Source organism: Ambystoma mexicanum, chromosome 9 (assembly GCF_040938575.1).
Source record: "Ambystoma mexicanum isolate Mex_15411 chromosome 9, UKY_AmexF1_1, whole genome shotgun sequence".
Taxonomy (NCBI): Eukaryota; Metazoa; Chordata; class Amphibia; order Caudata; family Ambystomatidae; genus Ambystoma; species Ambystoma mexicanum.
The window spans coordinates 705,665,706-705,681,754 of NC_090931.1; the positions used below are offsets into that span (position 1 = coordinate 705,665,706).

Here is a 16,049-nt window from a genome sequence, read left to right on the forward strand (position 1 = left end):
TTCATGACCATCAGTCTGGCTTCAGAGCTGCCAGAAGCACGGAAACTGCTCTCCTGAACGACCTGCTCACCAACCTTGACTCTAACACCCTGTGCGTTTCTCATCTTGCTTGATCTCTCTTCAGCCTTTGACCCTGTCAAGCGTGCCATCTTGCTCAACCGTCTCCGTGATAACCTGGGTATCACTGGTCAGGCTCTGGCTTGGCAGATTTCTTTCCTCTCCAACCGACCCTCCCAGGTCCAACTTGGGTCCTTCCTCTCCGACATCTTTTTCTCTACCTGTGGTGTCCCCCAGGGATCTAACCTCTCTCCCTGGCTTTTCAACCAATACCTGGCACTCCTTGCCCACCACATTGCTGCTCCCTGTCCCAACTTTCAGTGCTATGCGGATGATACCCAGCTCATTTTCAGGCTATCCTCGGCGTCTGACTCCCCTCATCTCGGACTGTGTCTGCCATCCAGGAGTGGTGTGCCGCCAACGATCTCTGGCTTAATGCCAGTAAGACTGAGATTCTACTCATCGGCACACCCACTCCCTCCCTGCAGCTCTCTGGCCGGCCTCTCTTGGCCCTCTTCCTACCCCCACCTGCAAGGCTAAAAACCTTGGGGTCATCTTCGACTCTGCACTCTCCTTCTCCCCTCACATCTCTGACATCTCCAAGAAGTCAAACTACCAGCTGCACCTCCTTAGAGGTATTCTTCTTTTCCTCTCCTTCCCCCAGAAGCTCACTGTCTCCAGAGCCCGGGTCCTCTCTAAACTGGACTACCATAACAGCCTCTATCTAAATCTGCCTGCCTCTACTCTCCGCCCTCTGCAACTTATCCAGAACAGGACTGCAAGACTTGTCCTTGGGCTCAAGCCCAGGGATCGTATCTCTCCAGGACTGGAATCTCTTCACTGGCTCCCAGTGGCTGCGAGGATTAAGTTTAAAACCCTCTGCATTGTTCACAAGGCCTTCTGGGGTCTGGGACCGCAATACCTTCAACTCTCTCTTCCTAAATATCTTTGCTCATCCGCCTCCAACTCCCTCAGGGTCCGTCGCTTCTCCAAGCAACAAGTTGGTGGCAGATCACTTTCTTCGGCAGGGGCCTCTCTCTCTGGAACAGCCTTCCTGCCTCTCTGAAACTTGAGGAGAACCATCTCCGGTTCGGGAAGCACCTCAAAACCTTCCTCTTTGCTTCTGCTTTCTCTCCCCCTCTCCCCTGCTGAATTCCTGACCGTAACTGCACACCGTCAAATGCCCACCTGTACTGCCTCCCTGGCAACCCCTGTACCTGGGGATCACTGTTCTGTATCCCTACAGTCCCCCTATCAGCACTTATGTCTGCATTTCCTTGCACTTGCCACCAGCTGGCAGTTTATTTATCTTTATTTATTCCACTTCCCATGTACTGCACTTTCCTCTCCCCCTCCCCCCAGCACTTTCCTTTACCCCCTTCCCATGCACTTGCGCGATCTGAATGACACCTGGCCTAGTAGGGTCGTTGTCTGTCTTCCCTTTGTACCCCGCCCTTGCGGTATAGGCGCGTTATAAATGCCATATCATATATCATGGAAACTCAACAGGAAATTGGCCAAGAGAGCGCGTTGGACGCACAGAGAACATTTTCTAAGCCCACGTGAGAAGAGAACCAATTTGGAATGGATAGTGTGTGTGACCACATTTTCTCAACAAATTCCTCAACTTAAAAAACGTATTAAACAACATTGGAATTTGGTGGTGAGTACAGATGTACCACCGGTTCTCCCTTATTTCTGCTCAAATGGGCCAATAACATTTGAGATAGCTTAGTGCACTCCCGGGTAGAAAAACCCAGGGCAAGCTTTGCACAAAACACTTCGCAAGCAGCCTGGAATCATGAAATAGAACAGGTTTTGGGTCACCATGCCTGTGGCAATTGCAGTGTATGTCATCTTACATCTCAAACAACTGAATTTACCCATTGAACTTTCCATTGGCAACTAAGACAATTCGCCAATTGTTAGTCCGTGAATGTGACATATGTCATTAGATGCCCATGTGAACAGATCTACGTGGGCATGACCACAAGAAAGGTGGTCACGCGGATCAATGAGCACCATTCGCGCATTAGGAGGAAAAATCTTTCAGCACCATTGGTTCAGCATTTTGTGGCAGAAAACCACACAGAAGACTACATGCATTGGGCAGTAATTGACCAACTCAAACCAGATGCTGGTCAGTACTCAATGCAAAATCAGTTACTTGCACTAGTACAACATTGGATACACAGACTATGAACCCATGAAGTGGGCCTCAATGAAGAACTGCAAAGGCCGATACTTTTGCTTTAACAGGTACTTCAAAAAACTCCAATTCGTCTGCGTTCCGGTGAGTTCTATGTAGATTAAAAGTCTCCGTTTAACATGGGCCCAAGTGGATAGCAGGTACCATCAATCTTAGCACATGCCTTGTGGATGTCTCCACCTACAATGTAGTCAGTAGCAGAAAGATCAACTACGTGCACTCCATTTTGGACCGATGAGGGTGCAGACATCTAAATATGATCACCAGCCATGAAACTTTTATTTACACTCAGTATCAGATGTACATGCCAAAGCAAAGATAGAGAAAAACATCTCTCTCTATCGGGTTGGGATGGTATTGGCGATTAAGTAATTGCCACCTTCGATACCTGTTTTTTCATAAGCATCAGACATACTTGTTTGTTAGACAGAGACCAATATCTTTCTCTAACCTTGTGAGAGCTCCGAGTCATCCACCTATCGCCAGTGCTGGTATGCATGACTCGAAGTTTCTTCCAGTCACTTATTTCAACCTTTTAGAAGAGAGCAAGAGTGCCACGTAGGCCCTACCCAACATGGCGGCCGCAAGTGGCCGTCAAATACACCCATTTGCGAAGGGTGTAGACAGAGAACGTGCACGCTCTTTGCCCAGACTCTTCCACTTCCGACTTATTTAAATCGGGCTGCTTAACGAGGGAAGGTTTGTACGGTTGCGGATGCGCTGTTGAAAATATTGATTTGTGCCATCATCGCAAACGTTTTTCAAGTGTTCCATGGTTTTCTAAAGACAAAATCGGCTAAGTAATATGCGTTACACACACCCTCCAGAAAGATGAGCTTAAAGGCCATGGGACTATAGTTTATATACGGGGAGGAAAATTCAGAAACTCTGTAATGAATAATCGGCGGGCGAACGCGCCAGCGAAAGCTGGCATGGCGGGCGCCGCCCCTTAGTGGGGGCGGTACAGGCCGCCCTTCCCCTCCCCCCACGCCTGTAGCGGAGGATGACGCAAGGCGGGGGCCCGCCCCCCGGCAGGGCGCGAAAGCTTTGGGTGCAGGGCGGGAAACCGGGGAGAAGCCGGGCATAAAAGCCCGGACTTGTGTGAGCATTCACACATCCTCCCTCGGTTTCCCGTCTCGCCGGAGCTGCGTTCGTTTTTGTTTCGTTTTCACCGTGGATGAAGGCTTCCGTTCGAGTTCGTTCGTGGGGTTTCCAGTTGGAAGAGTGTTCCAGTGAAGTGGTTCCAGTGACGAAGGAGCAGGGTCACAGTGTAAAAGGAGCATCGAGCACAGGGAGAAAGCTACGGTCGAAGGTACGTGTGGGGGAGGGGGAAGGAACAGGAATGGTTCCTTGATGGGGCGAGCAGTGTTGCCAGGTCCGCTTATTATAAGCGACTTTGGGCTTGTTTTTGCCCAAAGTCGCTTATAATATTTGGAGGTCGCTTGTCGCGGTTTTCGTCCGCTTGTTGGACCGTCTCTGCGCGTGTAATTGGGATTGCAGTTAAGCCCATTACACGTCGCACAGAGCGTCCTGCACTGGGCTGCTGGCAGCACTTGACGGCAATTGCTGCTTTGTCTTGCTCTCGGGTGCGCCCTGTATTTTGAATATGCTTAAGTGTTTGGCACTGATGGGATCGTTACTTGCCCACCAGGTGGCCCATCAATGCCAAATGCCTAAACATATGCAAAAAAAGCGCACTTTAAAAGTTTTGTCATGCAGGCAGACACACTGACATGTAAAGATGTAAAGAAGGGGATTGGTTTAGTTTAGCAAGCGTCACTCTATAGCAATATTATCCTGGTGATATCCCCAGTGCTGACGCATTATCCACTAACATCCTTTATTTATTTATTTTTTAAAAACTTTTTTTTGCAAGACTGGGTTAGAGGATTATTGGAATCTATATACAACATTTTCTCAGAAAGATGTATTCAGGAAGGCCATGTTTCTTTTCAGCTTCCAATTGGCCATGTTACAATATTATATAGCGCCTTGGATTAAGGCGCTATATAAAACAATAAATACAAATATTTCAGGGCCGTATTATTTTGCAATCTGGGACTTCTAGTCGCCATGCAATAAAATATTGCTGTTCTAACACACTATGTCAGTGTTCTGTCTATGTATGTTTTTCTTGTTGTGTTATGTTTCTTACTTTTGAGACCTTTCCACAACTTTTTAGGTGCACGCTTGTTTTTTCCGCTTATTTGGATGGGAGTCAGCTTGTTTTGGGCTTGTTTTTGAAGGGCATTCAGCTTATTTTTTCCTTCCGACCTGGCAACACTGGGGGCGAGCCCATATGGCCTTGGGTAACACCCGCCCTCCCTCTGCTACCTCGTCTGGGCGTGTGGTACACTCTCTGGCTGCTGCGCAGCGAAGAGGCCAATGCTGGTGTGGGCGGGCGGCGGCAGAGGCATTAGAAGGCAGGAGCGTTAGCATGAAATGTATTATGGTGGGACATGAAATTCTTTCAGCCAGCCGGTCAAGTGGCGTAGCGAGTAGAGCGCTCGCCTTGACATCCGTGCAGATCCTGCTACCGCAGGTTCGGATCCCGCGGGGCGCCTTTCGATAAATGAGCACCACACAGTGGGTAATAATATGCAGCTCTCGCACAGATACCTGAGCGTTCGTAGCGCATCATAAGTACCGAATTATTGTACAAAATGGTAAAGGAGTGCAGGGGTTTTTCGTTTTGCACCGTTCTTTGTCGGCCGTCGTTGCATCCGAGTGGCCCTTCAATGTTGCGGTATATATCGGCTCCTACTATGAGCACATGGAATTTGTTTATTCTCTTGGTGATCGGAAACGAGCACCACACAGTGGGTAATAATAAGCAGCGCTCGCACAGATACCTGAGCGTTCGTAGCGCTATATAAGTACCGCATTATTGTACATGATTTGTTCAATTGTACTGTAATGACTCGAAGCTGGGGGCACCAGGGCGATGGATTTCTATATGCACTGGTTTGTTTGAAGCAGGTATTTACCCATGGACGGCCGCGGGCCTCGATGGTTGCTTTGTGTCGTTTTCACTAGTAGTAGTGGCGCGAGGTGGTTGGACCACGGCGGTGGCGTTTGGGCCACATTGTGTGGTTATTGCCGCCGGCCGCATGGGTTGCTTTTGGATTCCGGCGGCATCACACATTCCTTTGTGGTATGGTTGCTGGCGAATCGGGCGCTGAGCCCACTTTTGGTATGGCCCGAGGGCGCATTCATTGTTGGTCTGTTCTGCGAGCCGGAATTTGCAGGAGCTGGTCGAGTGGCACAGCGAGCAGAGCGCTCGCTTTGACATCCGTGTAGAGCCTGCTGACGCAGGCTCGAATCCCGGCGGCGGGACAAACTCAGCCTTTTGCATCCGCGGGCACCCAGAAGGCTCACAGCCCCACTAGTAGTCCCACTAACATTATGCTCACGGTGGTGGCCATGTAGGCGCTGGGGTAGGGCGGGAGGAGGGGGCGTGGGAGGGGGGGGATTCGCAAGGAGGAAGGCATACAGGTGGGGGGGGGGGGCACACCGCGGCGAGGGGAATGCATTTGGGGAACGCAAAATGGCGGAGCCGCCGTGCCGCGTTATTTTAAGCCCACAGAACTTCTGTTTTGTACAGCTTCGTTGGTCTGTTCTGCGAGCCAGAATTTGCAGGAGCTGGTCGAGTGGCACAGCGAGCAGAGCGCTCGCTTTGACATCCGCGTAGAGCCTGCTAACGCAGGTTCGAATCACGGCGGCGGGCCAAACCAAACCTTTTGTATTGGCGGGCACCCAGAAGGTTCACAGCACTACAAATAGTCCCAATAATATCATGCACACGGTGGGGGCCATGAAGGCGCTTGGGTAGGGCGGGATGAGGGGGCGTGGGAGGGGGGGGTTCGCAAGGAGGAAGGCATACAGGTGGGCGAAGAGCTGGTGGGGGTCAGTGAGGTGCCTGAGGGCGAATGCCAGGAGCGAGGGCCCGGTTCCAGACGGGAAGGAGCGTCGCCATGGCGTCGGGCCTTGCTTAAGGTGTTGAGGCCATCTGTCTAGAGCATGGGCAAGATTAGGACGGGGGGGGGTGCCCAGACTGTAATTTTGGGATGGGGCCGGGGGACCAAGGAGTGGGAGTGAGGAAAAGCGGGGGTAATGCTGGGGACATGGCGATGTTAGATGGGCAACCGGAAGCGGGGGGTAATGCTAGGGACATTGCGATGTTAGAAGGGCAACCGGGGGAACAGGGGCCATACGGGTGGGCGCGGGGTGGTTTAGCTAATCTGGTTGCGTTAGTGAAGCCACCTTCTAAGAGTATGGGCAAGATTCGGACGGGGGGGGGTGCCCAGAGGGAAAGCGGGGGCAATGCTGGGGACATTGCGATGTTAGAAGGGCATTTTATGCCAATACGTGCTATGTTAAGCGCTATGTTTAAACGCGCTATTACTGTGCATGTGAAGTGCTTTGATGCCATAACCCGAGGTTGCAGACGAAAAAGGGGCAGCAAATGTGAGGGGTGAGGCAAAGTCACTTAATCGCGACTGAACAACTGGGGGGGGGGGGTCCATGGCAAGGGGGTTTTCGGAATGCACTTTGGTTGCCTATAAGATCACATGCCACGGCCTCGCTGTAAGGGGCATCATGGGGGGGGGGGTTCAGGCAAGCGCCATGAGGCAAGAGCCGGCAGCGTATGGCGTTGTGGGAGGTTGTTGGGATACACGTGGCCTGGGTGCCACAATGGCGGAGGCGATAGAGGGCTCGCTGCAGTGAGTACTAGATAGGGGGAGCAGGCCTGGGCCGAGTAATGGTGTCCTGGTTGTTGGGGGTAGCGGGCATGCGGGCCCTGGAAATGGCGGGCAGATTGAAATAGGGGATGGGGGGTGGGACGAGCGAGAGGAAGGTTGTTGGGTGTGGTACAAGGGGAGGGGGGACAACGGCCTCTTGGGGCAGGGGAGACTAGGCTGACCACACAGTACCCGCGACGTAGTACTGGCACTCGAGGTCAGAACCGAGTGGTCACGAAAAGGAGGGGGGTTTGTTAGGTCAGCAAGGGGAAGGAGGACCGTTGGCTGATGGGCGGCCCGTGGTGCAGGTGTCAGGGCCGCCGAGGGGAGAAGGAAGTTTTAGGCCGGATTTCTCACCTGTGTAATGCCGAATTTAGAATGCAGGGCAACAAAAACAAAAAAAAAAACAAACAAAAAAAAAAAATTTGGCGGGCGAAGGTGGTTTGGCGGGAACGGGGTGCGGCCAGTTTTTGGTGCGCCCTGTGTTAGTGGAGGGGCCGCAAAACGAATGGCCACGGCGGCAGCCTCCGGCTGTTCAGGGCTAGTGAAAACCGAACCTGCTAAAGTGAGGGATACATTAGAATGCCAGCCTTGAAAGGGGTAAGGCTGCATGCCTATCATGTTGCTCTTCGGATAATGGTATTTGAAAAAACAGCGGCTTGCATCTGTTCTTGTGTGGGAGTCCTGTATTGCAAAGCGATTACATTTCGTGTATAGATACGAACCACAGCACACCGGGTTTGCAATGCTAGCACATGGTTAGTGGTGGCTGGCCTTGCACAGCACAGCTGGAGACTGTTTAATAATGGAAAGGTTTGCAGCAAACACCGGGTTTTTGTGTGTTATCTGCGGAATCCATCAGGTGTGGAATATTTGTGACCGAGGCTGATACTTACACAGTTCAACATGGTGGGCATTTTCAAACAGTCTCACTTTCGCATATGTCTGGAGAAGCATGTTCGAAGGAATGTGCATGCCCTCCCCAGATGATCCACGGAGGTACACGGGTTGCCGGTCTCTCACCAAGAGGGCTGTGGAAAAAGCCACTAGGCTAGTAGATTAGGCCAGGACCGGGATGCTCGGGGGTCCGAGGCGGTCATTCCCAGACACATCAGTAGGTCTCACACAATGCTCTGAAATGCATGTTGAATAAGAATTGCTTGTCCAGGGTTAGCCGAATTTGTCATTGTATTTAATTTATATATAGCGCCCAAATATGGGGGTGCCGTCTTCAACAACACCCGTGTTCACAGTATGCAATGGCCCTACGTCTCTCGGGTCTGATTCCTTGATATAACTCTTATAATGATCAGCCGTGCGTGTAATGTTGGGTGTTCTATGAGCCAGCATTTTGAATACACCCGCTTATTTTCAGAGAAACACACACACACCATTTGAGAGCATTGCACTGCAGACAAATCTGCCCGCTTTGATTTGGATTCGCCATCCCCTCATCACTTTAAAAGTACCAGGGTATTTTGAAGGGGACGGGACCCACCTGTCCGAGGTGGGCACTGCTTTGATGTCATTGGAATGGATGACGGCACTTCAACATGCGGGATGTGTATGAGAGGCCCGAGTGGGGGGGGGCACCTCCCAGGATGCCAGCCATTAAAATACAGGGAGTGCCCTGTGGAAGCAAGCTGGGGGGGGGGAACTCTCTGCCGCCGGCAGCCAGCAGAGAGTCTTGGAGGAATCACAGGCCAATCCCTGAAACAAAGCACTGCCAGCAGACCCACAGGGGAACGAGCAGCCAAGAGTTTAGATGCACGGCGCCCCAAGAGCAATAGGCTTGGGGGAGGCCCTGGGGAAAAAGGGGAGGGATGTAGGGGACTTGGGAGGCAATTCCAAGACCCAAATTGCGGGGGGGGGAGGGAACGAACAACAAACAAAAAGAGGGCAGCAAGTGAAGCTGGTTGGAGGGGAACAAGAGGAGAATACGGGGGGGTATGCTACCGGGACCAAAAAATTACAGCAGGGGTAAGTCGTCACGAAGGGGGAGGGGCAAGAGGGGGGGAGCTGGAGGAGGGAGGAAGAAAGGTAGGAGCATCGGGGGCGGGGGGAGCTCGGACAAGGAGGGCCAGCAAGGACAGGAAAGAGGGGGCCTGGCGGGGCGCAGCATAAGGGGACCGGGGGAATAGGGGAGACAGTTGGGAAAGGAAGACAGTACGAGGGACAGGGAATCTGGAAGAGATATGACACCAGCCAAGGGGGGGAGGACACCTGCTAAGGCTGCAGTTGGAGGGGGGGGGGGCGCCTTGAGTGAGAGGGAATTCCGATGTTTCTGGGGGCTCGGGGACACAGCAGGGAGACCTGGGGGGGGGGGGGTTTGGCATAGCGGGGGTAGGACTAGGATGCCAATAACCGGAACAACGCGAAGGCGTAGGGGGCGCTGAGCAGAGTTTGGTAAGAAAAGGTTAGATGGACGTCGCAAGCGACGGCCAACTAGGCAGGCAGAAAGTGGGGGCCGGCATCGGAGGGCGGTGCCGGCCCAAATACGGATACGTAAATAAATTGTAAGGGCACTTGTGGTGGTGCCGGTATAGGAAATTGTAAGGGCACTTGTGGTGGTGCCGGTATAGGAAATTGTAAGGGCACTTGTGGTGGTGCCGGTATAGGAACCTGAACATTAGCGAGGCACCGCGTGGCTGCCGGTTTTAGCTAGAGCCCGATTAGGACACGGGGCAAGTGTGCGGGGGGTCGGGCACCCGCTACAAGACCTAGCAAGGGGCAGGGTGAAATGGGGGGCACAAAAAATTGACTGCAACAACGGCCGGGGTAGAGAGAGGTGGATAGCCAGGGCCGGGCTCAATCCGAGGCGTCCACCGGACGAGTACGTTTGGGGGGGGGGAGGGGGGAAAGCCCTAGGTAGCCGCACTCGGAATAGTGTATCGGTGACGGTGAATTACGGATCGCCTGTAAGATAACTCCAAGACTTTATGCAAATAAAGCTGCTGAGGCATGTTTACCTTCCAACCCAAACTGGTGTCGTGTCAATTTTACTTCCGCCTGCATGGGATGACTGATGCGGAGAGGGGGGGGGGTAAGAAGGGGCGGGTAAAGGGGGGGGGGGGAAGGCAAGGCGCTGAGTGCCCACGCTACGGCGGGCGAACGCGCCAGCGAAAGCTGGCATGGCGGGCGCCGCCCCTTAGTGGGGGCGGTACAGGCCGCCCTTCCCCTCCCCCCACGCCTGTAGCGGAGGATGACGCAAGGCGGGGGCCCGCCCCCCGGCGGGGCGCGAAAGCTTTGGGTGCAGGGCGAGAAACCGGGGAGAAGCCGGGCATAAAAGCCCGGACTTGTGTGAGCATTCACACATCCTCCCTCGGTTTCCCGTCTCGCCGGAGCTGCGTTCGTTTTCCCACCCACCCTCCCGATAAAAAGTATGTGAATAATGTTCTCTTTTGTCTTACAGGTCGCCCAGCGGAGTTACATTGCGATCCCTTTACGAAGCACTGCCAGCAGACCCACAGGGGAACGAGCAGCCAAGAGTTTAGATGCACGGCGCCCCAAGAGCAATAGGCTTGGGGGAGGCCCTGGGGAAAAAGGGGAGGGATGTAGGGGACTTGGGAGGCAATTCCAAGACCCAAATTGCGGGGGGGGGGAGGGAACGAACAACAAACAAAAAGAGGGCAGCAAGTGAAGCTGGTTGGAGGGGAACAAGAGGAGAATACGGGGGGGTATGCTACCGGGACCAAAAAATTACAGCAGGGGTAAGTTGTCACGAAGGGGGAGGGGCAAGAGGGGGGGAGCTGGAGGAGGGAGGAAGAAAGGTAGGAGCATCGGGGGTGGGGGGAGCTCGGACAAGGAGGGCCAGCAAGGACAGGAAAGAGGGGGCCTGGCGGGGCGCAGCATAAGGGGACCGGGGGAATGGGGGAGACAGTTGGGAAAGGAAGACAGTACGAGGGACAGGGAATCTGGAAGAGATATGACACCAGCCAAGGGGGGGAGGACACCTGCTAAGGCTGCAGTTGGAGGGGGCGCCTTGAGTGAGAGGGAATTCCGATGTTTCTGGGGGCTCGGGGACACAGCAGGGAGACCTGGGGGGGGGGTTTGGCATAGCGGGGGTAGGACTAGGATGCCAATAACCGGAACAACGCGAAGGCGTAGGGGGGGCTGAGCAGAGTTTGGTAAGAAAAGGTTAGATGGACGTCGCAAGCGACGGCCAACTAGGCAGGCAGAAAGTGGGGGCCGGCATCGGAGGGCGGTGCCGGCCCAAATACGGATACGTAAATAAATTGTAAGGGCACTTGTGGTGGTGCCGGTATAGGAAATTGTAAGGGCACTTGTGGTGGTGCCGGTATAGGAAATTGTAAGGGCACTTGTGGTGGTGCCGGTATAGGAACCTGAACATTAGCGAGGCACCGCGTGGCTGCCGGTTTTAGCTAGAGCCCGATTAGGACACGGGGCAAGTGTGCGGGGGGTCGGGCACCCGCTACAAGACCTAGCAAGGGGCAGGGTGAAATGGGGGGCACAAAAAATTGACTGCAACAACGGCCGGGGTAGAGAGAGGTGGATAGCCAGGGCCGGGCTCAATCCGAGGCGTCCACCGGACGAGTACGATTGGGGGGGGGGAGGGGGGAAAGCCCTAGGTAGCCGCACTCGGAATAGTGTATCGGTGATGGTGAATTACGGATCGCCTGTAAGATAACTCCAAGACTTTATGCAAATAAAGCTGCTGAGGCATGTTTACCTTCCAACCCAAACTGGTGTCGTGTCAATTTTACTTCCGCCTGCATGGGATGACTGATGCGGAGAGGGGGGGGGGGTAAGAAGGGGCGGGTAAAGGGGGGGGGGGAAGGCAAGGCGCTGAGTGCCCACGCTAAGCTGGGGGTGTTCGCAGGCTGTCACAATGGGTCGGCTGACGCACCTCTCCTCGGTAATCCTTTTCAAGCGACCTTGTCTTCCATGTTGCAAAATTACGCTTTTCAGTGCGTGTTACACTGCCAGCTAACTCTCCGTTTTCGGTTTTCTGGCGAACCCCTTGATTTGGGCGTCATTGGGAGTCGGTGGGATAATTGGGAGACAACAACTGGCTTTGTTGTCTCCGTTAAATACAGGCCGGGCCCCACCCTGTATTTAATGCAGGTTTTCAGTCATGTTTTTTCTCCCCATGGTGTTTCCCGTCATACCGGTTAATTAGGGTTGATATGTTCTTTGTTTTAGATATTAGTGGTTTACATCGGCGGTTGTAGATGCCACTGCACCACCTAGGAGAAGCGATGCAGTGACTTGGTCCAAGCTTGAATGAATTCAGTCATGGAGGTACATTTGTAGGTTGTTTTTCCTCATGGGGGGGTGTTTGGATAAGTTGTTTCCTGTGTTTTTTTCTGAACATGATAATAGCTTGACTAGAGCGCCACCTCTGGTTTCACTTTGTATTATTGAGAAGCCGGGTCCAGTTTCGCAGATAAAGACAGATGTTTAGTCCTGGTGAATCAACTACAGTCTGACTTTTTCCCACGTGCTAATTAGACAAGATTCTGTCAATTGCTATGTCTCTGTACACTATATACATTTTGTGCCTTTTGTTTTTAGTGCACACAGCTTACAACCTCGGAATGGCTGAGTTTTCTGGCACGCTTCCTGAAAAATAAAAATACCGGGACCACAGCATTCCAGTTGTTAGGCACCACTCACCAGGGGCAGCCTGGATGATATCCCTGATCGATGCAATTCCGCGATAGAGGTATGCGGGGGCAAATTGGGAGTGAGTTTTGTCATAGGAGCCATGAACTGGGTTTTTTGGTCAAATAAGTAAAGTGGTTTGACAGATATCGCCAATGTGTTACACAGACGGCACCCGTAGAACTCACAACTCATGTGCTGTCAATTAGGTGTATATGCCCTCCAGTACCTGATGTGCAGCTAACGCGGCACAGATGTCAGCACCTAACCAGGGGCCCTCATAAAAGGTCAATTAATGTGGCTTTCTGCATGGTCATCCGGCCATGTCATTCAGACAGTTTCATAACGTAGGCGGGATGAGCAACAGTCATTACCGCAGATTGGAGAGTGAGACATATGTGCCAGGGTGTGTGAAAGAACAATTTTACTGCCAGCCAGTTGGGTGTAAATATGAGGGCTGGGGTTCCTCTCTGTGTCAGGCTTGGGCAACCTTTTGCTTCTCTCAAATATGGTTTTTCATACAATACGAATTGAATTTGATTGCGTTCATTTTGACACTGTATCCCAATTGACCAACAATGAGAAATGGGATGACGTCCAGAAGTGGTTATTAATGACTCTTTCTCTGTTCTGTCCTCTTTTCCCCTCCCTTCCCATCCCTTTTTGCTTCTTTCCTTTCTTTTTTTCTTCCATGTTCTTAATCTAGATATCTAACATGTCAAACTGGTAACACAGATATATGTGAGCATAAATGCAGTCTTATGTCCTGAAGATGGCTTGGGTATGGAAATGATGTAGATTACCGAGCCGAAACTCGAGTCGACATCTTTTTGTCAAAGAATTTTTATATCTGAATTGTTAATTTATATATTACCAGCATTGTAATTAATTGGTGTATTTATTGTTGTTGTTGTTGGTTAATGTTGTAAAAAAAAAAACTAGAGTTTTCACACAAAAAATAAATAGCACTTTGCACTTTGGGTCGATCTGTAAGACCTACTATTTTTTCTACAAATTGTTTACTTTGCATCTTTTGCACTATATGAATAGACCATGAATGCGAATGAATGAGATTGGTTTGTACGAGTTACAGAGTGCGTCACAGCTAAATGTGTGTTGTTGTTTCGTTTGAATTGAAACCAATTGTTGTATTTTAGATTGAGTCATGTTTTTCAATGCATGACGGTATTTTTTATACACTGTGGTTTCACCTTCTTTCTATGTATTACACAAAATAAAGAATATTTTTGTATAATACTTTGATGTTTGATTCCATGTAAAGAGATTGCTACAAAAATATATATTTTTTAAATGCTATGAGAGTCTGTAAACCCCTTTGGAATATACATGTTGTGAAGGGGAAGTGGAAGTGACATCACAAGAAGTGATCTTATTTGATGCCACCCCCTGAGTGACATCACAGGAAGTGATGTCAATTGACCCCACCCCCACATGACATCACTGCAAGTGGCATCATCCCTCAGTATACTAAGAAAAATATGGTTACAATATCAATGTAATATGGCACACATATAATACAAGAATGGATCATCATATGTAGCAGTGTGTCAAGGCAAATATTAGCACGGAAGTGTACGAAACCAAAAATGATAAAGCCCCTCTTTATGTGAATCCGCCCTGTTATTTCAACATGACAACATGACTACAGAGCGAAATCACATTCTGGGGGGACAGGGGCGGATAGGCGGGTGTAGGGATATGGGGAAGCCAGGATAGAAGGGGTGAGAGGGAGAATATTTCACCAGAGAACACGTGCTCTTATACAGTTGCTCTTCCTTCACTGTTCTGATCATAAATCTTAAAAATTGAGTTTCTTACAAGATTGACCCCATTTTGTTCTGATTCGAAAAGTTACCTTCAGGATTACCTCTCAGTAAGACGTGTTGCAGTTGTTTCATGCACTCATTATTCCTGTACAAACAGCCAGACTTATCCGATATTCATCTCCTTCAGATCATAGAGGTAAGTTTAAAATGATTTCATTAGTGCATTGGCAAATACTGCTACGTGATCATCCTCCTGTATCTATTCAAAGTGCTTAGGACCAAAACATTTCAAGTTCTTATTCATTACTAGCATCACACTCTCACACTTTCAACAAGTATAATTTTTTTGTTTTATGTACACATTCAACCATACAAGGTCTGCAGAATTTTAGTGCGTTACAAAACCTGATTACCAACATTGAACACCTGTTATTCCACTAATGGGGGGCTTATGCACTACCATTCTAGTGCTGCATCTTTACCCAAGATCTGAAAAGGGAAGTATTTGCGCTCCGGTTTTCCGCCATCCAGACCCAGCAAGGTCACCAAAAATCTCAGAGAGCGGCTGTCGCTGAAAGACTGTACTGGGTGTTAGGCCCAGCCAATAACAACATAAGTGCGTACATACCTACATATTAGAGGACCACGCAGCATGCCTGCTCCTGTTTTTAGTTTAAAAGCATACATGTTTGGCTATTGTCGACTTTACTCTCTGGACAACAGATATGCCCCATCTGCAAGAGGACCCCTTGGCCCCCATGTGATGGCAGGGATCTGCTATACCACAGTGGCTGGGGATCATATTGGGAACAGGCACAGCGCCACCTGATATCATGGGGTGCACAAGTCTGGGGTTAGGCGCCTGTGCACTTCACCCCTCCAGTAAATGCTGTGGACCTGAGCTGCTCAGCGCTGGCCCTCTTGACTGCAGCAAAATAAATTCTGCTACAAGACCAGGGGCTCTGTGTGCAACCAACGTACTTACACACTTTACTTTTTCTTCCTTTCACCAATAAATCAGGGGAAAGTGCGAACGCAGTCCCCCACTACAAGAAATAATGCAGTCGAGTATTCCGCATTTGGGGACATCGCAGAGGCCCGGGCCAGCAAATCCGATGTGCAATGGAAGAGTCTAGCCTCACCTTGGGAGATCTGCCTTTCTGATCACAGATTCTCCCCTGCCAGGTAAGTATGAGCTGCACGCGGAAGGACAGGGGTTGGGCCTGTTTTGGAAACCCTGCTAATTGAGGGTGAGAAGGCAGGCCCTGACCCAGCCTTCCCAGAAGCCCTGAGCGTCTGCAGAGCTTCCTGTCCCACATGTAGGGGGAAGCTGCAGCAGGCAGAGCCGAGCAGAAGAGGCCCATTGTTCCTTTCTCCCATCAGAGGCCCTGCTCGACCCGAGAGTTGCATACATTCAGGCCTGGCTGCCAGCTAGTAGGCCTAGTCGGAAGCAGAAGGGCCTGAGCAGGCCTGTTGGCCCTAGACGGGCCCATGACCCTCCTCAGCCGACAGGTCGCCTGCTTAACAAGAGCAGCCACCAGCCCACCACAGGTACACACGAGTGCACACCAAGCACTGTCTCAAATGCAATTTGCTGATGGGCCGGGTGCCGCAGGGGGACAGGTGGAT

At 51.2% G+C, this 16,049-nt stretch overlaps 1 pseudogene; it reads right to left on the reverse strand.

Moving 5' to 3' along the window:
* Positions 1–15,438: 15,438 nt before the first annotated feature.
* Positions 15,439–15,613, reverse strand: LOC138490622 (U1 spliceosomal RNA; annotated as a pseudogene).
* Between the last annotated feature and the right edge of the window lie 436 nt (positions 15,614–16,049).